Source organism: Symphalangus syndactylus, chromosome 2, assembly GCF_028878055.3.
Source record: "Symphalangus syndactylus isolate Jambi chromosome 2, NHGRI_mSymSyn1-v2.1_pri, whole genome shotgun sequence".
In the NCBI taxonomy this organism is placed as follows: domain Eukaryota; kingdom Metazoa; phylum Chordata; class Mammalia; order Primates; family Hylobatidae; genus Symphalangus; species Symphalangus syndactylus.
In genome coordinates this window covers 112,252,261-112,276,839 of record NC_072424.2, presented here as the reverse complement: position 1 = coordinate 112,276,839, position 24,579 = coordinate 112,252,261, and the positions used below count along the sequence as shown (strand labels likewise).

The following is a 24,579-nucleotide window of genomic DNA, read 5'->3' as shown; positions in this document are numbered from 1 at the left end:
TTGGGGCAGAAGAGGATGAAGAAGAAATCAAGGGTTCTATTTTTCCTGTGTTAAGTTCAAGATGCTCATGAAACATTCAAGCGGAAGGTCATGGAGGTAGTTGAATATATAAGGCAACAGAGATTTGACTGGAGAAAACAGTGGGTTCATTATGACATATACATGGCATTTAAAACAACAGAGCTTGATGAGGTGCTGAAGAAAAAGTGTGTAAAAGAGAAGAGAGGCCCAAACTGAAATCTGAGGAGCCTCAACATTCAGAACTCAACTGGGTGCTGTGGTTCAAGCCTGTAATCCCAGCACTTTGGGAGGACAAGGCAGGCAGAACACCTGAGGTTAGAAGTTTGAGACCAGCCTGGCCAACATGGCCAAACCTCGTCTGTACTGAAAATATAAAAATTAGCCGGGCATGGTGGCAAGCGCCTGTAATCCTAGCTACTCCGGAGGCTGAGGCAGAAGAATCTCTTGAACTTGGAAGGCGGAGGTTGCAGTGATCACACCACTGCCCTCCAGCCTGGGTGACAGAACAAGACTCTGTGTCAGAAAAAGAAAGAAAGAAAGAAAGAAAAAGCCAAAGAAAAGAACTCGATGGAGCACAAGTAGCTGAGTAATGCCCCAGGAAGCCGGCATCATTGTTGGACAGCTCAGATGTTCAGGATGTTTCATTTTGAGCCTACCTCATTGGAATTTCAAAATATTGGCCTCTTTGGAGCAATACAGAGCAAGTCTGTTCCTTCAAGCAGATGAAAAGCTCCCTGCATGTCTTCCACTGGACTTCTCCCCTTTAGCTTAAAACTATCCACAGTCCTGAAACATGGCTCAGAAGCAGATATTACGCAAACCCTACTCTTACAGCTCGGCCAGCCAGCCACATGCAGGACCCCGAAGCAAATGAGAGGGTAAGTGCAAGGAAAACAAATGAATCACTTTGAAAACCCACTGCTGTTGTCTGAATGAAGCATGACTGTGGCTACAACAAACAGCAGTTGTATAAAGCAAGGTCTTTCAGAGAAAACCATAAGACAAAGAGAGCACATTCTATAGTCAGTTGTGCTTCAAGCAGTATCTTTAAAATTATGGAGTAGGAAAGCATGCGCAAGTGATGTCAAAGCAATGCAAACCAGCTGGACTTCAACTAGAATTTAGTCAGATGTTCATGTTTCCTCCTGGAGTTCATTACTCCAGGTAATTCATTTGTCTTTGCTCAATTTTTGTTTTGTTTTTGTTTTAAAAGACAGGGTCTCAGGCCAGGCGTGATGGCTCACGGCTGTAATCCCAGCACTTTGGGAGGCCGAGGCAGGCAGATCACTTGAGATAGGGAATTTCAGACCAGCCCAGCCAACATGGTGAAACCCCATTTCTACTAAAAATACAAAAATTAGCCGGGCGTGGTGGTGAGCGCCTGTAATCCCAGCTATTCTGGAGGCTGAGGCAGGAGAATCGCTTGAATCCAGGAGGTGGAGGTTGCAGTGAGCCAAGATTGCACCACTGCACTCCAGCCTGGGTGACAGAGTCAGGTTCAATCTCAAAAAAAAAAAAACAAAAAAAAGACAGGGTCTCACTGTCACCCAGGCTGGAGTGCAGTGGCTTTTCTTGTTTTTAGACAGAGTTTCGCTCTTGTCATTCAGGCTGGAGTGCAATGGCACGATCTTGGCTCACTGCAACCTCTGACTCTCAGGTTCAAACAATTCTCCTGCCTCAGCCTCCCAAGTAGCTGGGATTACAGATACCCACCACCACACCCAGCTTATTTTTATAGGGATGGAGTTTAATCATTTTGGCCAGGCTGGTCTCGAATTCCTGACCTCAGGTGATCCATCTGCCTCGGCCTCCCAAAATGCTGGGATTACAGGCATGAGCCACTGCTCCCGGCCTAGTGCAGCGGCTTGATCATAGCTCACTGAAGCCTCGACCTCCTAGGCTCAAGCAATCCTCCCATCTCAGTCTCCTGAGTAGCTGGGACTCAAGGTGCATGCCACCACATCCAGCTCAGTTTGGTTTTGATTTCCATTCCACAACTCTGATATAGTGCGTTTGTTACTCAGCTATGTAACTTTATATTTGAATATCCATTTATTGACTTTGACATCACCCCAAGCTTTGCCTTTCACTCTTAATTTATGATCCAATATTTACCTACTACTTCAGTTCTTACCCAGGTTTTGGTCCTGCTGTACCCTGACATATCTCGGGAAAGCCACATGCAAAAACCAATACTGTAGGTAAACACTCCAGCCATTATCCAAAGGTCGTATTTTACAGATGTGCTCTGTGTGGAACTGGAAATTGATGTGCATTCATTTTTCAGACACCTCTGCATATATAACAGTGTTGGTACCTAGTAATTTCCCGAGCAAGAGACAGCTGATAATCAAAGTGTTTGGACTGCTCCTGCCTGACAGAACTGTGAGATATGGTCTCCATATCTAGGTACTAAGTATCTGACCAGACAGATTGTTGAAGTAGTTCTACTCAGGGTACTATGATGCAGGTCTGGAATTTACTTCTCTTTGTGATGTTAACCATCACCCAACCATGGGACCATTGGTGTGAGTCTTTCCACCTTTCTAAGGTTCACTCCCTCATTAGCATCTCATCCTAAGGACACCTTCTACCTCCTTGTCCTCTAAGCAATGCTTTTCAAACCCTACAGACCAGTGGCTGCATCAGAATAATGAGGAGGGGCTTTTGGAATACTATGCAGCCATGTCCCTTTGCAGGGACATGGATGAAGCTGGAAACTGTCATTCTCAGCAAACTAACACAAGAACAGAAAACCAAATACCACATGTTCTCACTCATAAGTGGGAGTTGAACAATGAGAACACATGGACACGGGGTGGGGCATCACACACCAAAGCCTGTCGGCGAGTGGGGGGCTGGGGGAGGGATAACATTAGGAGAAATACCTAATGTAGAAGACAGGCACCATGGCACGTGCATACCTATGTAACAAACCTGCACGTTCTGCATATGTACCCCAGAACTTGAAGACTTAAAGTATATATGTGTGTGTGTGTGTGTATATATATATAGCATATATATAGTATATATACTATATTCATATCATATATATATACTATATATATAGTATATATATATGATATGAATATAGTATATATATATGATATGAATATTATATTCTTCAGGAGATTTTGATTCAATAGGCCTCAGGTGAGGCTAAAACCCTACCTTTTCTAATGTTCCTTGTATGATTCTGATGAGTGACCAGGTTGGGAATCACGCTTACAGAAAGTCCAAGTCAGGAACAGGAGGTTGTGACTTCCTGGGCCACATCTTCTCTCTGGTCTCACTCTATCTGGTTAGCTTCATCCAGTAAGCCCTTTGGTCAGTTTGTTCCCATTCTGACCATTATGATTCCTCATAATGTTTCTGTTCTAATTCTCCTGACTTAATGGACTCATTGGTCATTCCAGATGCTCTGATCCTAATAATGCTTTTTATACTGTTTTCTAGTTTACTAAGAAGAGTCACCAATTTTGTTTCTGTGGTTTGGTATGAAATAAGGTGGCAGAAAAAGCACTCTCCAAATATCCATGCACTCCTGACATTTTTCAGCAGCCCACATTACTAGTTCTGGCCCAGGGATTGGGAGCAGAAAAGACACGTGTCATCTCTGAGTTGAGGCTGTTAAGAGCTGGTGCAACTTTCCATTCTTCTCTTCCTCTCTAGCAGTGACCTGAGAAGCTACATATTGACATGGTGCTACCACAGGTGGAGGAGCCTGCATTGCTGAATCACAGGATGAAGGCGAATCCCTGCCAGCCTCCATCCGTCTCTGGGTGAGCAATAAATAAACTTTTTGCTGAGCCACAGAAATTTCAGGGTTGATTTGTTACCACAGCATGGCCTACCCTGTCCAGGACTAAACAAAACAGTGATTTCTTGGTAAAATGCTGCCAAGATAACTAAGCCAACCCATCACGACCCAATTTCCTAATTTCTTGTTCTCTTTCCTTTCCAAATAGCACATAGTGGACACCCATTGGACACCACAAAGACAAAATAATGCTAGTTACAAGGGATGAAACAGCTCATTAGTGAAAGAAAAAGTAGCTCTCACTTAAACTGTGATTGACCTTCCAGGAAGGTCATTTTCAATCATATTTAAATCCTTTAACATTTCCCTTACCTCTTGTTCATTCTATACCAAAGGTGGCAGACTCCGATGTGAGGGTAAAATGCATGGAGTAGGCAGATCTAAAACAATGGGTAACGTGGAGCTTTGCACTTAAGAACAGAGCAAATAGAAAAGGGCTTGGCCATCTGAAGATATTCAAATCAATAAAAGTAACAGCTCTGGCTAATTAAGAGACTGCAGCCCCAATCAGCCTGCCACCAGAAGCTATGACCTGAAGCTAGACATACCACTAGAACTCCATCAGGTCTAAAAATCACTTTTGAATTTTAGTATATACATGTCAAAATACTATGCAGCCATTCAAAGATATGAAGCATGCTGGATGCAGTAGCTCATGCCTATAATCCCAACACTTGAGGAAGCTGAGGTGGAAGGATTTCTTTTTTTTTTTTTTTTTTTTTGAGATGTAGTCTCACTCCGTTGCCTAGGCTGGAGTGCAGTGGCACCATCTCGGCTCACTGCAGCCTCCACCTCCCCAGTTCAAGCGATTCTCCTACCTCAGCCTCCCAAGTAGCTGGGATTACAGGTGCGCACCACCACACCCAGTTAATTTTTGTATTTTTAGTAGAGACAGGGTGTCACCATGTTGGCCAGGCTGGTCTCGAACTCCTTGCCTTAGGTGATCCACCCACCTCGGCCTCCCAGAGTGCTGGGATTACAGGCTTGAGCCACCACATCCGGTCTGCCTTCCTGCTTAATACCCACAGAATGAGCACTCTCCAGAGGAGTCAACAATGCCTGTTTGGTAGGGAGGATTTCTTAAGCCCAAGAGTCCAAGAACGGCCCTGGCAACATAGCGAAACTCCATCTCTACAAAAAATTTAAAAAGTTAGCTGGGCATGGTGATGCACGCTTTTAGTCTTAGCTACTTAGGTGGCTGAGGTGGCAGGATCTTTTGAGCCTGGGAGGTTGGGGGCAGTAAGCCATGATCTCAACTTTCACTCCAGTCTAGGCAATAGAGTGAGACCCTGTCTCCAAAATAAATAAATAATAAATAATAAATAAAAATGCGATATAGAAGAATAGTAACTGGGAAGAAAAATTACTTATAATATATGTATGTGTTTTTAAAATTAAAAACAATTATAATATCTAATTTATTAAAATAAAATGTGTAGAAAAAAAGACTAGAAGTAGGGTTCATGTATCTAATTAATGGTTGATATCTGTAGGTTGCAGGCTTTTCCCACTCTCCTAAAATAAACATGTATTGTTTTGTAGTCATCAGGAAAGAAATGTTATCTTAAAAATTTGTATCTTGGAATAAAGGGCAAATATATCACTATGTTAACTACAAAAATTACTGATTTTTAAATTCTAACTATATAATGTGTACTATGATATCTTGTGTGTTTGGTGTGCTTTAAATCAATGGTTGTACTAAATTACACAGAAACTAACCTGGAACTGCCACTCATCTACAAGTTCTAGTTAGGTTGAAACATATATCTATTATCCTTTATATATTTCAGAAGAAAATTTTGCTCATTTTAGTGATCACCATAATTATATGGCAAAAGAGAACAAACCACATCTTAAAAACATAACAGCACAGGGGCAAGTGGTAACAGACAATGGAAAATATCCTGTAATTACAGCTGCCAAGAGAATGCAAATAATTAAGAAAACTTTTTGTTCTCCAAGTTTTTGTTCCACTGTTTATTCATTGCAATGACTTGGTATTTGGTGAGTTCCCAACAGGCTTGAGACTGGTTCATTAAGCTCTAATCTGATTAGGACTTTTTGTTTCTTTGTTCTCTGTGTCCTCAGGTGGCAATTTTGGCAGAACATCATAAATTTTTGCCCTGCATCTAGGTACAGTAACATAACTTTGCCTATGTATTACATAATAAGAATACAATTCTCAGGATCAATCCTAAAAAGGCAACTCTAGTTAATCAAGTCTACTTCTGTCCAAATAATCTTCAACATATGAATTTTACTTGTAATACACATGTGTATCACTGCACTAGATACACATTTATGTATGGATAGCCGGGCATATATATTTTCCCAGAGCAATTCCCAGATGAACATTTTACTTTTTAAAAATGTTTTTAAAAACTTTTTGAAAGATTTTCCTAAATCTTATTTCTCTAAATAAAGGTTGACTTAATGTATTTGAATCAGGTGGCAAGATGGGTGAAAAACATGGTGAGGAAGGTTATTTGTCAGAAAAAGAAACTGCATATAAGACCAGTTGGATAAGAAGAATTGCAAGACCATCAGGAGAAAGCTTTAAATTAAATACGAAATACAGCTAGGGCCCAGTAAAATCTTCAATATTGAAGAGCTAGTATGAGTCATCTTGCTATGCCAGGGGGCAGAAAGATTGTTGGGGGGAAATGGCCACTAGACGCTATCTACAGTCACTGCTGGATTATCCTGGAGGCACACATAAATAAATAAACATACATCGGAAAATTTTCACTTTAATAAATTCACCCAGACTTTTATAATCAATAAATCATCTAGAAAGAAAAACCATTCTGCTATCAGCATACTTACGAACTTTATGTTAGTTCAAAAAATAAAATGGTATTTCTATTTACGTATGGAGGAGCTCAGGGACTCTAAAAGTCTTATTCTGGTCCTGGCAACAATTCAGGTGAATAGGGAATGAAAATGAAGACCCATGTCAGGGCAGGTCCTGGATGAGATTTAGAAAGTTTTGGACGAGACAAAGGTCCTAATAGAGGTGGGTGGGCTTAAGGTTCTGGGCAGCTCTGCAATGGTGGCTGTGTGCACTCTAGCAGGGTAGAAGTAGTGGTCTTCATACACTTTCCTGACAGCATGCCATCATCTGGATATGCAGTCCTCAGCTCTTGGAGCAGCAGGTGGTTTAGGGGAGACCTATGCTTCCTGTGGGAGGCATTTGAATGGCAATCAGTTTTGTAACATTTGCATTGTTGAAGGTGTTTCGTTACTCACACATGAGTATAGAAAAACAGTAGAGTCTAGAAAATGTATTGAGTATAGAAAATGTATGGAGAATATAGAAAATGTATTAAGTATAGAAAATGTATTGAGTATAGAAAATATATTGAGAGTATAGAAATGTATTAGAGTATAGAAAATGTATTGAGTATAGAAAATGTATTGAGTATAGAAAATGTATTGAGTATAGAAAATATATTGAGTAGAGTATAGAAAATGTATTGAGTATAGAAATTGTATTGAGTATAGAAAATGTATTGAGTATAGAAAATGTATTGAGTATAGAAAATATATTGAGTAGAGTATAGAAAATGTATTGAGTATAGAAAATGTATTGAGTAGAGTATAGAAAATGTATGCCAAGGCCAGTCTCAGTGGTTTTCGCTTGTAATCCCAGCACTTTGGGACGCCAAGGTGTGAGCCTCACTTGAGGCCCGGAGTTTGAGACCAGCCTGGGTAACATAGTGAGCCTCTGTCTCTAAAACATTTTTAAAATTAGCTGTGCATGGTGGCATGCACCTGTAGTCTCAGCTACTCAGGAGGCTGAGGCAGGAGGATTGATTGAGCCCAGGAGTTCGAGGCTGCAGTGAGCCATGATCACACCACTTTACTCCACCCTGGGTGACAGAGTGAGACCCTGTGAAAGAAAGAAAGAAAAGAAAAAGAAGGAAGGAAGGAAGGAGAGGAGAGAGGAGGAGAGAGGAGAGGAGGGAAGGGAAGGGAGGGAAGGAAGGGAGGGAAGAGAGAGAGAGAGAAAGAAAGAAAGAGAGGGAGAGAGAAAGGGAAAGAAGAGAAAGAGGGAGGAAGAGAGAGAGAAAGAGAAAAAAGAAGAAGGAAGGAAGGAGAGAAAGCAAGCAAGCAAGAAAGAAAGAAGGAAAATGTCAGACTGGTTGTCAACCTATGAGTGACAGGCAGCATCATACAATAAAAATAGACATGATGACAGAATCTCAAATTTGATCTAAAGCAGATCGTCTCAAGTTCTGTTATGGCATCAGAATGAACTGTCCTCAATTGAAAAGAGCCAGTACATCCTATTTTAAAATCTACAGAAATGCACCTGTGTTTCCCATCACTGTACCATGACTCCAGTTTCCAAGTTTGCAATGCAGTGAAAAACACACGCACGCACACACACACACACACACACACACACCCTAAAATCCTTCTCTATCTTAAGCTTCAAACCACTGCAGACTTGAAGCAAAGGTAAAAGAAACCCTTTTAACCTCCATTTTTTCTTTTTGGTGCTTAACAGGCAATCCTAACATTAACAAGTTTAGTTCCATGAAACAGCTTCTGGGCCAAAAGATAAGACTTCTTTCCCCCACAAATCACATTTTCTCAAATATTTTTCAAAGCTGAGGTGTAAGCCTTTTAATAGAATTATGCAAATTTTGCCCCAACTCTAAATGTTTTAGGAACTAAATAACCGCTTTGAAGAATCACAGTTTTGCAGTGTCCACATTGGAAATAAATGCTAGAAACTGCAGGCAATGAAAGAGATGGCGGTGGCACCCCAAAAGTGGGAATTTGTCTTTAACGTTATTTTGCACAAACCTAAGGCAACCTCTGCTACTGAAAGGTCAGTTTTGACTCTCTGGGATGAAAATGCTGACCAGTCATTAGGGGATTATCTGCTTGGCAGAGTAGAAGTCCAGCTCAAATGCATCTCATTCCTGATTTGAACTGGCTGAAGGACTAAAAACATCTCAGGCACAAGTCAGGGCAATGAACAGCGAGGCTAGAGACTTGTATAACTCCTAAAACTGAGATGCCAAAGGACATCTGAAAAAGGGCTATGGCTTATTGTGAAGAAATATGATATTTCCTAGTTGGTTTCTTTTTTTTAAATAATGGAAGTCATTTTCTTTTAAATGGTACTTAGGAAAAGATTATTATGAACAATGTATTCCAGTCCGACACATGCTTAGCACTGCAGACTGGGTAAGACACCCTGTTTAATGGAAGATTAGTATAGTCATATACATAAGCTAGAACATGGAAAAGCACACAAACTGTTCTGATTCTGCAACTCTTGGGCCTTCTGTATGTGGGTAAAGAAAAGCACTTATGTGGAACTTCCAGAAGCACTGTCTTATCACTAAGGGCACTCTTTAGGACTAAATGGCTAATAAAAAAACAGTGATTTTTTTTTTTTTTTTGGACTTAGGTAAGGTAGAAACAAGAAAACATTTTCTTGTTGCAAACTCATAGACCCTGCGGCATGGCTTAAAACAGTTAGGAGTGTCCCTGCTCCCTCTGTGGGCTGGTTCTTTTCTCAGCTGTTCCCTTTTCTGGGAGAATGGCCTCTTCTCCCTAAAAAGAGTGCGTGAAGGTGGTGTGTTTGGCAAAGCAGGCTCGGCACAAAGGAAGAGCACAAAAGAAGGAGTGCAGCATATGGGAACCTTTGCCAAGTTATTATTTTTATTCCAGTTTAGCTTTTTAAGGGTCACTAGCTAAGGCTGACATTTATTACCATCATGTTATTTCCTAAGACTGAAAATCTAACCCCAATCAACTTTCCAAAATGCACTGATATATTTTAAAACACACACGATGATGACAAAAACCCCCACATTGCAGCCTGTCCTCTCTCTTAGTATCATGCCTACCTGCCTTGGCACTGTCCAGACTGTATGCCCTTAGAAGCAGCTCCTTGCCTGCAGCTGTGAGGTGTCTTGTTTGCCATCGACCACCTGTGCTATGTACACACTCAGCTGGCATTTCTGCCAAGAAGCTAAAGTCAGGAACACCAGCAATTTCAAATATGTAATCAGGTTTCAAATTAAAGTCCTTGTGCTTCTGGTACATGGGAGTGTTCCCAGAAAGAGTGGGGGGTCTGCTGTCACTCTTCTAGCTGCTGTGTAATTTTTTTTTGCAAGGTGCTTGATATGTATCTGGCTTTAAAACTGACATCGCCAGGCATCAGAAGTGAGAAGTTTTGTCCTTGATTTATTTGTTCTTGTTTGTGTTCAGTTATGATTAGAAGTCACCTCTACACAGCTGCTCTACAATTTGTACTGCATTTGCTTCTGGGATTTCTAACCGCACTGTTCAGTGGAATAACATTAACAATATGAAAATGAAGTCTGTTTTTATAGTGGAGTGGATAGTGTTTTATTAAAAATGGCTAACAGCTGTAATTTGTAGGTAGTTAACTCATGTGAAGTTTAACTTTATCATATATTTTTCCTTAGGAAAATATTTTATATAAGCAGAAAGACAAATGTGAAAACGTAAATCAAACCCAAAACACACCTACCAAAGTAATTCTGATCACAATAGCGACATCTCTGCTGCTATGTTTCTGGAAAAAAAAAAAAAAGGGCTCCCCACTTTAGTCTGGAATGATAGTAAATAGTAAAAAGAAAATATATAGCTATTGATGTTTTTGTTTTCTTTTCTTTTTCCCAAAATAACAAGGACTTCCTAGACACAGATAAGCTACATGTTCTTTTCCAAAAATTTCCTGCAACAGAGTTTTCTGACAGGGTCATATCACGATTCTAAATGTGAATAACACAGCAAAAAGAAAGAAAAGGGATATTTTTTGGCTGGTACTCATGGGTATTAGTTTGTACTCTTGCAAGCTAACTGAATATCCACAGACCTTGTGTGGATGGCTTTGATGCTCTTTCTGCTACAGGCTGGTTTGGGTGCCTGAGTTAGAAGTGTTAAAAGGGCACAGAAAACAGATCTCCTGATTGGTTTCTTTTTCTGAGCACCATTACCTAGGGCACAATTGTGAAAGAAGATATCGGGAATGATAAGAAGACAGGATCACACCTCAGGGAAAAAAGAGACCATTCATAACTACAGATGGTGCCTCTAATGTAGAGGTGGCTACAAATGTGTGTGGAGAAGTGGATAGTGTTCTTGTTTTGCAGTGCCTAGAGTTTAAAATTTAGTATAGTAGGGTCTATGGATATTCCGTTAGCTTTTGATAGTACAAACTATACCCATGTGTACCAGCCAAAAAAAATCCCTTTTTTTTTTTGCTTTTTGCCGTGTTATTCATATTTAGAATTGCAATCTAATCCCTTCTGAAAACTCTGTTGCAGTAAACCGCTTTCCATTATTCTTATCATCTTCTAACATGCCATTGGATATGTTAGAAATATTAAATATTAGCCTGTTCTTTATTTTCTGCACACTCTTCCTCCCCAACCAGAACGTAAGTGCCAGGGAAGCTTTGTTTGCTTTATTTACTCCCTCTAGCCCTAACCCTAGATCAGTGCCAGGCACATAGTTGTCTGCTGACTTAGTAATGAGTAATCCATTTTAGTCCTGTGTTTCTATGAAGCTGATTGATAATAAGCTTATAGCTTCTGAAATTACATTATATTATTCTATATTCATGAACACCAAAGGCAAAATCTCTATCTTTTTTTTTCAAGGTACAGTGCAGACTGCTAACGCTTGGAGAATTTTAACGTTATTACTTGAAGTGAGTTGAGGCTTCCTCCTAATTGGAGAATGACTGCTTGGTTATCAATTTAACTGCTTGTGAGATTGTTAGTTTTTTGAGTAGAGGTCAGGAATAACACTGCAAGAGAATATATTTTCCAAACTCCTCCTATAAATGCACCATCCAATTAAAGAAAGCTGAGATAACATTACTTCAAGGCACTTTCAAAAAAAGATGTCAAATTTTGCACACAAGTGGAGTGCTGCTTTTATTTCACATACGTGCTCATATCTGTTTTTAATAGAATGTTGATAGAGAAATCTTGTTACTGCTGGAAAGAAATGAAGAACAAATGTTCTCTTACAACTTGCAAATTTTAGCCAGTAAGTTCTGGGTTTCTTGGACTAGTGAGCATAAGTATCAGCTAGTGTGTTTTCTAAAAAAAGGTTTATTTCTGGGCCCATATTCTGGGAGCTTCTGATTCAGTAGGTAAAAGTAGGGTACAGTAATCAGAAATGTTTATAATTATGCCATGGGATTTGGATGCAGGTGGTCTGCAGACTTCACTTTGAGAATAATAAAAAATAAGAACCCTGATTTGTGAAAGGTCCTATAGGATCTTGGTTTCCTCTTGAGCACAACAGTTACTAAATTATAATTCAGGTACCCAGCTGCCAGGTGAATGGCTTTATGTTTTGATTATAAGAAAAGTAAAATGGCCAAGAAACTCTTAGAACATGCTTTACAGTTCTAAAAATGTTTATCTTTTCTATTCTTTAATTGACTGAGGGTTCCGTTTAGGTTAATGCCACAAATGTTGATGCCACAAAAGTGAAGTACAGAAAGAAAGTTAATAAAAATATTTATTTGGCATCTGGCAAACTATAAAATATTTTCTCACATGTTACCTAATTTGATTCTCATAGTAGCTCTGTTGGGGAGTTAGGGCAGGTATGTGTTAATTTTGCCTATGAGCAAACAGAGGTCTGAGGAGGTTCTAACTTGCCCAATGCCAGATAGTAGAAATAAACAGCAGGGAAGCCACTCTTCCTGGGACTGCTCATGCCTAGTGTATGTAGTGTTGGTTCAACTACCTTTCATGGTCCCCTAATATATCTAAATATATTCCTTAATGTCTTTCTCTCCTGACTCTTTCATCTCTAGAGACATTGCATAGGGAACATTTAACACTGCGCTTAGGAGGAAGAGGAGGAGGGTTGGATGCTATTGTGTGTTCAGGAGTAAATGAGATAATATATGTGAAAGTCTTTGTAGTTATAAAATATTATACATAAGCATGCATATATTATTAGTGCATTGTATATTGCATATTATATTATTGCTTATCCTTTTCAGAGCATTACTGCATCGTATAGGAAATTCTTGGCCAGGCACAGTGGCTCATGCCTGTAATCCCAGCACTCTGGGAGGCCAAGGTGGGCGTATTACTTGAGGCCAGGAGTTCGAAACCGTGTCTCTACTAAAAATAGAAAAATTAGCTGGGTGTGTTGGCACACGCCTGTAATCTCAGCTATTCGGGAGGCTGAGGCATGAGAATCGCTTGAACTGGGGACATGGAGGTTGCAGTGAGCCAAGATTGCACCACTGCACTGCAGCATGGGTGACAGAGCAAGACTCCATCTCAAAACATAATAATAACAGTAAGAGAAATTCTTGAAACTTAGAGTTTCTGAGAAAGAGTTACCAACAATAAATTTAATGATAAATTTTTAAAAGTTGAGGAAGGAATACATGCAGAAATAAATAATAATTTAAAAGATAATGAGAAACTAATTAGAATATGCTGAAACATGATTGAAGTTCAGTTGTGGGAGGAGATAAATGACTCATACTGAAAACTACCTAAAATAGCACATACAAAAGCATTTATAGGCTTAGAATTTCTTATTTTATTTTCTCAGAATATTTCTGGTAGTTAAATTTGAGGCTTCCTGAGATGTGGGCATTTCAGAGGAACCATATAGATTGGCGCTTGTACTACAAAATATCCTAAGTTGACTGGGTTTAAATGTGGTTTATTTTTATTTACTTTTATTGTCATTTTCCCCACTTACCCTGACTTGAAGCTCACGGAAGTGGTTTTTATACCCTGAAGCCAAGGAGGCATTGTTCAGCCGCATCATTTGCCTACTTCTCATAGCTTGAAAGCGGAATAAAAGGCAGATTGCCTCGCCACCTTGCTATTTTAGTCTCCTGATGTCTTGTGGTCTCAGCACCTCTCCCTGCCCGTAATTCTATATTGCTAGTTGTAATCAAATCCTACCTTGGAAAGGTCAGACTTGAGCAGGAAGAGTGCAGTCATTCCAACAGCTGTCGCTCTGGGCTCTCCCGCTGTGTCACAGTGTGAGGCATGTGCACCACTGCACTCCAGCCTGGGCAACAGAGGGAGACTCCATCTGAAAAATAAATAAATAAATAAATAAATAAATAAATAAAATAAATAAAATAAAATTTCTTTGGAATGGCTACTTTCTCGTCTTCTTGAGCTTCATGAGGAGCTTAAAAGCAAAGAATATTTTTCTGTGACATTTATGTCAAATACAGATAGAAATACATCTAGGATGTTCCAGGGGTTAGAAAAACATGTTCACTCAGGCCCACTAATTTGGTCTTTTTCTTCTTATTATTCTTATTCTTACTTTTCTTTTTGCTTTGTTTTGGACACGGGGTATGACTCTGTCACTCAGGCTGGAATGCAGTGGAGTCATCACAGCTCATTGCTGCCGTGGCCTCCCGGGTTCAAGGGATCCTCCCACCACAGCCTCCCAAGTAGCTGGAACTACGGGTACACGTCCCCACACCTGGCTAATTTTTTATTTTGTTTTTGGGTAGAGATGGGGTTTTGCCATGCTGTCCACGGTGGTCTCAAACTCCTGGACTCAAGTGATCAACCTGCCTTGCTCAGCCTCATAAAGTGCTGGGGTTAAAGGTGTGAGCTACTATGCCCAGCCTAATCTGGTCTTTAAAACCAGAAAGATATCAAAATATTTCAAATTCCTTATGGACGCAGAACTTCAAGCTGAAACATCCTTTCTAGGCTCTCGTTTACACTCCATTTTACTTCCATATTTGAATAATGTTTTCTCTTTTCTTTTTTTTTTTTTTTTTTTAACCCTCTTTGTGTCACAGTATAAATAATCTTTAGAAGGATAAGCCTCTGCTGACAATAGAGCTCTATTTACTAAGTATCTACTATATACCACACCCTGGATCAGGACCACCAACATTATCTCATTTGGAATTCTTAATCGCTAGAGATGTTGTTTACCATCTTGCAGATAAGGAAATGAAGATCAGAAAAAGTAGGTAATTTGCTTAAAGCTACAAGAATGAGACACAAAAATGTGAAGTCAGGTCTATCTTACTCCAAAGCCTGTGCACCATGTTTGTGTGTAAGCATATGTGTGATTTGTTGTAAAGAGATAATACACCTCTATTTGTTCCAGCTTCTCTACTTGCTAATTGACCACATGCAAGTCACTCGACATCTTACAAGGTCAGTTTCTTTGGAGAATGGGAATGACAATTCTTTTTCTTTTCTTTTTCTTTTTTGTCAGATGGAATCTCTCTCTGTTGCCCAGGCTGGAGTACAATGGCACGATCTTGGCTCACTGCAACCTCTGCCTCCTGGGCTCAAGCAATACTCCTGTCTCAGCCTCTGGAGTAGCTGGGACTAGAGGCATGCGCCACCATGCCCGGCTAATTTTTTGTATTTTTAATAGAAATGGGGTTTCACCATGCTGGTGGTCTCAAACTCCTAACCTTGTGATCCGCCCGCCTCTTGGCCTCCCAAAGTGCTGGGATTACAGGCGTGAGCCACCGCACCCGGTGGGAATGACAATTCTTGTTCCTTGCACTTTATAGGATTATTGAAGAAGTAAAACAAGAAGACATAAATGGTGGCTTTTAAAAGCACCCAAACACTTTCAGATCACAGGTGTGCATTTAGTGAAGGTTAGGTTTGGCTGCCCATAATAGAAAATCCAAAATGACTGCAGCTTACACAAAAAAGAAATCTACTTCTCTCTCAAGACGGGCGTAGTGACTCACGCCTATAATCCCAGCACTTTGAGAGGCTGAGGTGGGCAGATCACTTGAAGCCAGGAATTCGAGACCAGCCTGGCCAACATGGTGAAACCCCATCCCTTCTAAAAATACAAAAATGTTTCTGGGCATGGTGGCACAGGCCTGTAATCCCAGCTACTCAGGAGGCTGAAGCAGGAGAGTGATTTGAACCCCGGGAGGTGGGGGGTTGCAGTGAGCTGAGATGCCACTGCACTCCAGCCTGGGCAACAGAGCAAGACTCTGTCTCAAAAAAAAGAAAAAGAAAAGAAAAGAAATCTACTTTTCTCTCACATGAAAGATGACCTGAAGAAAGCAGTCCAGGGAAAGTGGGCAGATTCCCACCCATCTGGTCCTGAGAAACCTTCAGTCAGGCCACTGTCTTTGTCCATATGTCACCTCGTGGTACCAGGTGGCCCCAGTGAAATGGTCTACTGTGTTCAGCACAAAAGGAGAAAAGTCAAGAGAAGAATGAACTTCCTAGGCTGAAGCCGGTGGATCACTTGAGGTGAGGAGTTTGAGACCAGCCTGGCCAATGTGGCAAAACCCTGTCTCTACTAAAAATACAAAAATTAGCCAGGCATAGTGGCTCACCGCCTGTAGTCCCAGCTACTCAGGAGGCTGAGGCAAGAGAACTGCTTGAACCCGGGAGGCAGAGGTTGCAGTGAGCCGAGATCCCACCACTAGACTCCAGGCTGGGCGACACAGTAAGACTCCGTCTAAAAATAAATAAATAAATAAATATTTTTAAAAAATGCACTTCCTTCCTAGAAATTGTACACAAAATAGTTCAACATTTCCTTTTTTCCCATAATCTTAGGCTACCTACTGAGCCATATGGAGACATGAAAATTATCCTCAGATGAGAGGATTAATAAGGCTTTAAATGCAATGTGTCATTTTCCCTCTACGAGCATAAAGTATGCTTTCAGAGTATTTCTGAAAGAGGATGCATGTCAGATATTATTCTCATTTCACAGGTTGTGTAAGTGAAACAGAATGGTCATAGGGCTTGTTTCAAGTCACACAGTTAGTGGATGAAAAACATTACAATGAAGATATTTGATAGTTACATGATAGTTGTAGCTCATACACAATTTTTTTTTTTCACAAAACAAGTACGCAGAAAACATAAAATTCAACCCAATCAGCCAAATGTTGGCAGGAGAAAAATCAAACATCCTGAAAACTGACTTGAATTTGGCTTTGGGTAAACATAATTGAAACCAAGGTTGTTTCCAATAAACTGGAATGCTACAACCCAAAGTCTTGACAAATTGGAGGTAGAGAGAAATAAAAATTCTAGCTATATACTCACTCACCTTGTCTTTCATTTTCATTTTTATTTTAACAACAACAACAACAACAACAAAAAGCTGTGTAGCCTCTATTGACTGTGGTGCAATCCCCAGCTCCTTACCGTTAGTGATTGGCACCTGACCAGTGAATGGCATGGCAGCACGCATCCTCATGATTTTGAGATATATGTAGAAACAACCTCAAATTTGCATAGCCTATATATGGCTATAGCACATTATTTTAAAACTAAAAAACGCACTATAATATCATAAACATTGTACACAGAATTTAGGCTACATTTTTACATCAAGTAAAACATCACACACAGAAATTAGGCTAAAAACACAAACTCAGGCCAGATATGGTGGCTCACGTCTATAATCCCAGCACTTTGGGAGGCCAAGACAGGTAGATCGCTTGAGCCCAGGAGTTCGAGACCAGCCTGGGCAACATGGCAAAACCCCCATCTCTACAAAAAATACAAAAATTAGCTGGGCTTGGTGGTAATGGCCTATAGTCCCAGCTACTTTGGCTGCCTCTGCCCAGTGGCCATGCAGTGTCAGGGGAAGTGGCCATGGAGACCTCTGGGCCGTGCTCCTGGGTGCATGGCCTCCAAGGCTGGCTCTCTGGCTTTCTTGCAACAGTTCTGAATGCTGCTCCATTCCTTTGCTGCTTAAAAAGGTTGAATGTGTTTGGCTCTTTATAACTGTGTGCCCCAAACTCCAAACTCTAGGACGTGAGGGCAGAGCCCACAGGAATGGGACTAGTGCTCTTGCAAAAAAGGCCTACAGAAACCCCTGGCACTTCCTGCCAGTAAGAAAGTGCTGTCTGTGAGGAAGTGAGCCCTCATCAGACACTGAATCTGCCATCGCCTTGATCTTGGACTTCTCAGTCTCCAGAACTGTGAGAAATAAATCTATTGTCTACAAGCCACCCAGTTTTGGTATTTTGTTATAGCACAATGGACTAAAACACCAGTGCTAAATAATATTGTGTTCAATGCTGATTTTCAACATCTCATTTGATTCTCACAATAACCCCAACAGGCAGGACTAGGCTTAGAGAATATAACTACCTTGTCTCGCTAGTAAATGGTGGGGGTCCAATGTCCTAAGCTCTTGACTTCAAAACTATATGCCCCAAGTTAATCTCTAGCGAGATATGATGTCTAGTAAGGAGGAAAGGAGAGGACCTGGGTGATCCACAAACTTAACAATTTGCCCTGAGTAATCTCATTAAATGTGTATTTTAACTTTGTTTTTTAAGTGTCATTAACATGTTCTGCTAAATCTTCACTGCTGGGAATTTATCCTTATTTACCTACAAAAACACACATGTAAGTACAAAGGTATATTTTCCAGTTTTCTTTGTAAGAAGAAAAAAACTGGAACTCTAACATCATCATTTAGGAATTTTTATCAGGTTTCATGAATTATGAAATATCTATATAAGAGAATACCATGCATCTTTTAAAAGTATGGGAGTTAAAAATATCCAGATGAAAAATAGTTGATATAGTGATTCCATTTGTAAATAAATACACACATATTTTTATGCTTGCAGATACATAAAAAAAATTCTACAAAGATATACAAATTCTTGTGGGAGAAAGGGGAAGTTTTATAAAGGTCAAGGAAGACCTTTACTGCTCAGTTACTAGTTGTTCGTACAGTTTCAGTTTTCTACCTTGCATATAGATAGATAACTTTATACTCTTATTTAAAATGAGTGTTTTTAATCAACTCTGTTTGAAAGATTGTTGAGCCTTTTGAAAAAATTAGTTTAGGTCTTTATATATTTCATTTTAAAAATTATAAAGCTGGCCGGGTTTGGTAGCTCATGTCTATAATCCCAGGACTTTGGAAGCCCAAGACAGAAGGATTACTTGAGACCATGAGTTCAAGACCAGCCTGGGCAACATAGTGAGACCCTGTCTCTAAAAAAAGAAAAGAAAAAATTTATTTAAAATTAGCCAGATGTAGTGGCACTTGATTGTAGTCCCAGCTACTCCAGCCAGAGTGACAGAGCAAGATCCTGCCTCATAAATATATAAGTAAATAAATAGCTATATAAAAATTTGCATTAATACCAAATATTTTTGTTAGCCTGATTCTTAAGTATTTATTGCTGAACTACACGTTACTATGCAGACATTTACTACAAATGGTCAGTTTCCCTTTAAATTAAAATATACATAGATCTATACATCCGCAGTATGAATAATCAAATGGAAATTTAATAATCATAGCTAAGACTTAATTTGGTGCTTCCTCAGTGCCAGGCTTTGTGAAAAGCATCTCATTCACGTTATCTCCCTAAATCTTCACACCTCTACAACCTTAATGCTTACCCTGCCCATTTTGCAGAGAACAGAGGGAAATGATTTGCCCGAAGGCGAAGGCACGTATCTGGGGAGCCCTGAAAGCAGAGGAGCCCAGAGACTCTGAACCCAGACATAGGAGCCCAAGTATTACACATGACTCCTCACTGCCTCCATATTCAAATAAGTTTGACTCTGAAAATATGATTGTGACATTCCCAAAGAAATTTGGTTCACACCTCCTTATACATATGTAGTGCAATGTAAAGCTTTAAAACACTAATGATTACTTAACACTAGTATCTGGGAATGTTAGGGCTATATTTTCTGATCTATATAATATTAATTTTGCCAACAGTACTTAGTATTCATGGTATGATTACTGATCGATAGGTTGAATTTTTCATATACCATAGGTAACTAGAGTACACTGGCTAATTATACTTGGTGGCTATATCAGTGGTAAGTAGAAAGCTCCTTTTGTTTTCATCTTTATTACTAAGAATATATCTGAAATCTATTAGTACTCATTTTCTTAGTAGAATAGCAAAGAGATTTTCTTCTGATGAAAGAATTTCTTATGGAATCGTCATAGCTATCAATGATCATAATCTAAAAATATATTAAGCTGAATTTCTATTAAAAGTGTACTGTATCCTGAAAACAAAAATGTTCTTTTTATATACTGTCAGTAATATGTGTTTGTTTTAGGTAATTTTCTCATATTTTCTTTTTTTTTTTTTTTTGAGACAGAGTCTCGCTTTTTCACCCAGGCTGGAGTGCAGTGGCGCGATCCCGGCTCACTGCAAGCTCCGCCTCCCGGGTTCACGCCATTCTCCTGCCTCAGCCTCTCCGAGTAGCTGGGACTACAGGCGCCCGCCACCACGCCCGGCTAATTTTTTGTATTTCTTTTTAGTAGAGACGGGGTCTCACCGTGGTCTTGATCTCCTGACCTCGTGATCCGCCCGCCTCGGCCTCCCAAAGTGCTGGGATCACAAGCGTGAGCCACCGCGCCCGGCCTCATATTTTCTTAAAAAATATAATTTTTACAATGATTCTAGCTAATTGGATTCCAGTTTGCTAAGGTTCAACTACATACTAATATTTCAACAATTCTATAAATGCGTAATTTGTGAATTGCTGGGTTTGGGGAAAAGCTCTGCAGTGAAAGACACTAAATGCAGTGCAAAAACTGAAAGCATTGTTTGTAAGAAGGAAGATGCTGTGGTTTTACAGATTATATATTCCTGACACACCTGAAGCCTCTCTCCCATGTCCTACCTGGAAACTCCCTTGGAGTTGTGATTCTTGTTCCTCGCGCATCCCCTTTAACTCCTCCTTTAAGATTCATGGCCAGGTGTGGTGGTTGACGCCTGTAATCCCAACACTTTGAGAAGCCAAGGTGGGTGGATCACTTGAGGTCAGGAGTTCGAGACCAGCCTGACCAACATGGCAAAACCCAGTATCTATTAAAAATACAAAAACTACCTGGACTTGGTGGTGTGCACCTGTAATCCCAGCTACTCAGGAGGCTGAAGCACAAGAATCACTTGAACCCAGGAGGCAGAGGTTGCAGTGAGCCAAGATCACGCTACTGCATTCCAGCCTGAGTGACAGAGCAATGTCTCAAAAAAGAAAAGAAAACAAAAAACAGAAAACAAAAACAAAAAACAGAAAAAAAACAAAAGACCATTCATATGAGAGAGAGGCTCTTAATCAAATTTCTTACCTAATACAGAAATGTCTTGAATGCATTCCTGAAAGACAACAATCCAGTAGGAATGTTAATCCCTTTCATTATAGGAAATGCCTTATGTCATTGAATATTTCTTATGTCAGACAATTATAACTACTATAGTCCTTCAGCCACGAAACAGTCAATTATTGACACTACTTCTGGCAGCTGGAGCAACTCAGATTATGAATGCTAGTTCCTCTGCAGACTTCCCAAGTCTTGTTCACCTAAAACCTTTCCTTATCCAGTTAGGGGGTTGTTGAAAATAATAAAGCCAAAGACCGTGCAATGCTCCTTATCATCTCTAGGCAAAATATCTCTTGGAATGCATAGCCTGCCTTGTCTTACATGATAAAGCATCCCAGACTAAATTTATATTTCACACAGATGGAAGTAGTGCATTTTCCATTAGGAAATGGAATGGTAAGGATGGATTGTTCTCAGGTACCCACCTCCAGGGACACTATCCAAGAAGCCACACAAAACACGTCTTAAACGGACAACATTCCTTTTCTCCTTGTAGGGTGCTTAGCAGAATCCTCAGCTCACAGGATGAATAAATGGAGACTAAATGACGCACAAACAATCACACACAACCATCAACACGCGGAAAGACAGCAGGATGGCCAGACCCCAAGGTAACAAACAGGTAAAATTTGCATAATTAGGTCTTCAGGTGTCCTTAGTTATGAAATGTGTCTGATTCACCTGGTGATTCTGGGCGTCTTAAGCTGGGTCTGTTAGAAGCCAACGTGGCTCACGTTCTGCCAATCCACTGGGTTTTTGCTCTGCTGGGTATCATTAACCAACCAGTTTGATAGGAGTGCTTTGTTTTCTGCACTGATGAAATTTGTTTTCTGAGCTGCCTGAACAAACAGGTTATTTAAGCCATTGTGTGGAGAAGGTTGGAGGTGGTTTTTGGAGAAGACAGATCTCTCTTCCAAGGAAGGATTATTATGTGGTTGCAGTAAGAGATGAGAAATTATTCTCTTGATGTCCACATGTCATTGAGGCCACAGCAGGGCAGGGAGGCAACCCTTCATATTGATGTGAATGGTGCAGTGTAACTTATCCAGCCAGTTTCCCCTGAGGAATTTCTCAGCCAAACACTTCCTAACCTCTCTCCTTCCTTATGTATCCCTAATAGATTGGAGTGGGGGAGGGGTGGCGCTGACACTGAAACCTTCAGTGCTTGTTAGGAAGACATCTAAACTATTTTATTTGTGGGCAGTAAAATGAAGTAAGAAACCAGGTTGCCTGGTGGGGAAACCATCAGCTTTTGAATCATCAAATTTTGAATCAAATCCCAGTTCTGCCATCATTAGCTTCATAACCTCAGACCCACTCTGCATCTCGATCATCAACTGTAAAAGACTGCTTTGAAGTTTAATAAGACACCTAGAATAGTGTCTAGTGGTGTCCAAAGTGTGGCCTGGCCTAGGACCAGTATCTGCATCACCTGGAAACTTCTTAGAATTGCAAATTCCCAGTCCCATCACAGACCTATTGAATTAAACTGGGACGGAGAGAAGATAGCAGCAACCTGGGTTTAACAAGCCATCCAGGTGATTCTGATTCACAAGAAAATTTAAGAACCCCTGGCCGGGTATACAAAAGTCCCCCAATAAATGGCAGCTGTTCTATCATATTAGTGTAGTATTTTACAGCTTACTGATTTGCTTTTTCATTCGCACTACCGTCTACTTTGCTCAGGTTTACATTCCCTTTGACCCAGTAATTCCACTTTGCAGAATTTTCCTAAGGAAATAATTAGAGATGTTCAGAAAGATTTATTTGAAGAATTAATCATGCACATGAAAATTTAGAAACTAATGTCAAATGAACAATATGAAACTGGTTTAATAAATTATGGCACACCTATATGATGGAACACAGTGCAGCATTTTAAAATCATATTGTAGGTCAGTGTTTGTCAGAGCAAGCTCTGAGAATCACCTCCCTCAGACTCTTCTGGGGTGCTTCTTCAAAAAGGAGATATCAGATTTATGAGTCTCCAGCTGAGATTATGAACGAGAATCTCTGCGAGTGAGAGACTTTAGAATCTTTATTTCCCACATGCTCCCAGGTGAGTTGTATGCACCCGAAAGTTTTCAAATAATGTTTTAGATTAATAATAATATATGGAAGATATTCATAGTGTATTATTGAGTGAATGAAAGTGTGTTTTAAAGCAATATTTACAATATCTCAATAACATATGCACCATAGCCATATATGTAAAAAGACCAAAATACATATGCTAAAACGCTAAGTAATTATTTCTGGACAGTAAGATGGCAATTCTGGTGATTTGTTTTCTTCTGTTCTCAATGTTTTGCATTTTCTGTAATGTATAGCTTTTCCATGAGAAAAGTAAAACCAGATAATAGTGCACGTGTCATTAAACTATGGAGTGGGACCTTCATATTTTATTAATTTTTTTAAATTTTTGATTTCAGTAGAGACGAAGTCTCACTGGGTTGTTCTCAAACTCCTGGCCTCAAGGGATCAATCCCAAAGTGCTGGGATTACAGGCGTGAGCCACCATGCCTGGACTGCTTGAGAAGTGAAGGCTAAGATAAATCCAGAATTAAGCTGTGTATTAGTCTGTTTTCACACTGCTATAGAGAACTGCCAGAGACTGGGTAACTTATAAAGGAAAAAAGTTTAATTGACCCACAATTCTGCATGGCTGGGAAGTCCTCAGGAAACTTACAATCATGGCAGAAGGGGAAACAAGCCTGTCTTACATGGTGGTAGGCAACAGACAGCATGTGAGGGTGCAGGAAAAACTATCACTTATAAAATCACCAGATCTTGTGAGAATTCACTCACTATCATGAGAACAGCATGGGGGATACCACCCCCATAATCTGATCACTTCCTTCCCTCAACACATGGGGATTACAATTCAAGATGAGATTTGGGTGGGGACACAAAGCCTAACCATGTCAGGCCGTAAACAAGTCCTCCCCACCTCTGCCCAGGGGATGCTAAGGTAATCAGCCATTCATTAGGCAATGCAGGTGACTGGGCATGCTGCTGACCCCATCGTAATCCCTGGACAATCACTGGGGGCAGAAGGAAAGGAAATCAGAGCACTATTGACCTGGCACAGAAGTTATGGAGCCTTCCGTGGACTTCTTTTATAACAGGAGAGTTGCCCATCTTTCATGGGTGAAGTCCCTTAAAATACGTAACAATTTCATCTTGGAGTTTGTGTTTCGTAAGTGAAGTCCAGAAGGACAATGGAACAGGGCGTGAGGAGCTTCCTCATCCACTCTCATTATCTCCCACCCCTCCACTCTCTGCTCCCTAACCCCCTTCCAGTGACTACAGCCATTTGGGCAGGCAGGGGCCTGGGCCTGCAGGGGGCGTGGAAGCTGGGTGCACACACCCCATGCACCAAGTGGCTGGGCAGGCCTGAGCTACCTGAGACCATCTGCACTCACCCTGTGAATACCCCTGTATCAAAGAGAGCATGAAATTAAATAGCAAGTAAGAGACCCCATGACAGGCCAAAAGAGAAAGAAAGGAAATCTTCCACCCCTCCCCCTACCACCACCCTTGCTTTTTGAAGGGACTTTGAGGGTTTTTTTGTGTATGTATTTTCACTTGGGCTCTGCAAATTA

General features: G+C 40.3%; 2 long non-coding RNA genes across 2 annotated transcripts in view; one reads left to right on the top strand and one right to left on the bottom strand.

The window, feature by feature from the left end:
* Positions 1-223: 223 nt before the first annotated feature.
* Positions 224-21,597, top strand: LOC134735623 (uncharacterized). Its single transcript, XR_010118906.1, has 3 exons — positions 224-899; positions 3,694-3,803; positions 21,471-21,597. It is a non-coding gene; the product is annotated as an uncharacterized lncRNA (long non-coding RNA).
* LOC134735622 (uncharacterized) overlaps positions 6,580-24,579 on the bottom strand; it is a 31,787-nt gene continuing 13,787 nt past the window's right edge. The window contains exons 2-3 of the long non-coding RNA XR_010118903.1: positions 13,795-13,927; positions 6,580-7,024 (exon numbers count right to left, since the gene is read on the bottom strand). This is a non-coding gene — a long non-coding RNA (uncharacterized lncRNA). The remainder of the gene's footprint in view (positions 7,025-13,794; positions 13,928-24,579) is intronic.